The sequence below is a fragment of the Garra rufa genome, chromosome 8 (genome assembly GCF_049309525.1).
Source record: "Garra rufa chromosome 8, GarRuf1.0, whole genome shotgun sequence".
In the NCBI taxonomy this organism is placed as follows: Eukaryota; Metazoa; Chordata; class Actinopteri; order Cypriniformes; family Cyprinidae; genus Garra; species Garra rufa.
The window spans coordinates 48,726,288-48,728,251 of record NC_133368.1 but is presented as its reverse complement, the minus strand read 5'-3'; positions in this window follow the sequence as shown (position 1 = coordinate 48,728,251).

Below are 1,964 nucleotides of genomic sequence, written 5' to 3'. Positions count from 1 at the left end.
CTCATTCAGTATATACACTCTTGGACAAAAAGGTACAAAAGCTGTCACTTTCAAAAGGTGCACCTTTGTACCTAAAGTATCAACATTAGTACATACATAGGCCTACAGTTCAGGTCAAAAGTTTACATCCAGCTTCAGAATCTGCTAATTGTTAATTATTTTACCAAAACAAGAGGAATCATACAAAAAAGCATGTTATTGTTTATTTAGTTCGACCTGAATAAGATATTTCACATGAAAGATGTTTACATATAGTCTACAAGAGAAAAAAATGTTGTTACTAATGTGTTGTTACCTGAATGATCCACAGCTGTGGTTTTTGTTCAGTGATAGTTGTTCATGAGTCCATTGTCTTAAATGGTTAAACTACCTGCTGTTCTTCAGGAAAAATCCTTCAGGTCCCACAAATTCTTTGGTTTTCCAGCATTTTTGTGTATTTGAACCATCTCCAACAATGACTGTATGATTTTAAGATCCATCTTTTCACACTTTTTCTATTTAGTTTACTTTCGTTAAAGATGAATCTGACATCTATCTTCTGACATGAAACAAAAGGAAAAGCAAAGGTTTTGGTTTCAAAATATCATTCTGAAATGTTTTGTTTAGTCTTCCAACAATGACTGTATGATTTTGAGATGCATCTTTTCACACTGAGGACAACTGAGGGACTCATATACAACTATTACAGAAGGTTCAAACGCTCACTGATGCTTTAGAAAGAAAAACCATGCATTAAGAGTCGGGGTGTGAAAAGTTTTGAACAAAACGGAGATGTTTACTTTTTTCTTATTTTGCCAAAATATCATATGTTTTCGTTTAGCACTAAAGATAGTTAGATGTTTCCCAGAAATAAAAATATAAAATAAGTTAAATTTACCCTGACCCAAAAGTTTTCACCCCCCGGCTCTAAATGCATGGTTTTTCGTTTTGGCGCATCAGTGAGTGTTTGAACCTTCTGTAATAGTTGCACATGAGTCCCTCAGTTGTCCTCGGTGTGTAAATATGGAGTTGTGAATGTGCTTTTGAGGTAAGAACTATTACAGAAGGTTCAAACACTCACTGATCCTCCAGAAGAAAAAAACATGCATTAAGAGTCGGGGTGTGAAAACTTTTGAACAGAACGGAGATGTGTACATTTTTCTTATTTTGCCTAAAAATATATATTTTTTTCAATTAGTCCTGCCCTTCACAGGCTACAGTAGATAGTTACATGTTTCCCCTTAGACAAAATGAGTTAAATTAACTCTGAACAAATTCAATGCATGGTTTTTTCTTCTGAAGCATCAGTGAGCGTTTGAACCTTCTGTAATAGTTGCATGAGTCCCTCAGTTGTCCTCAGTGTGAAAAGATGCATCTCAAAATCATAGTCATTTTAGTTGGAAGACTTAAAACAAAAAGAATGATATTTTGAAAGCAAAACCTTTGCTTTTCCTTTTGCTTTATGTCAGAAGATAGATGTCAGATTCATCTTTTACGAAAGTAAACTAAATAGAATGGAAAGTTATTACTCAACCTATAAATTGCCAACTAAGTCTATATTCAACAGAAAATGTCATTGTTGGAAATGGTTCAAATACACAAAAATGCTGGAAAACCAAACCAATTTGTGGGGCCTGAAGGGTTTTTCAGAAGAACAGCAGGCAGTTTAACTGTTCAGGACAAACAATGGACTCAGTAGTGGATCATTGAGGTAACAACACATATTAAGAATCAAAGGGATGCCAATTTTTTAACTGGGTCAACTTTATGTAGACACCTTCTATGTGAAATATCTTCATCAGGTCAGTACTAAATAAACAATAGCATGCATTTTGTATGACCCCTCTTATTTTGGTCAAATAATTAAGGTAATCAGTGGGGACAGTACCTTCGCTGAGTGAAACAGTCACGTACGTGTTTGTCGTCAGTGGGTGGGATGCTGATTCCCTTCACTTGTGGCATTAAAAAGAAACCGCAGTGTGCAA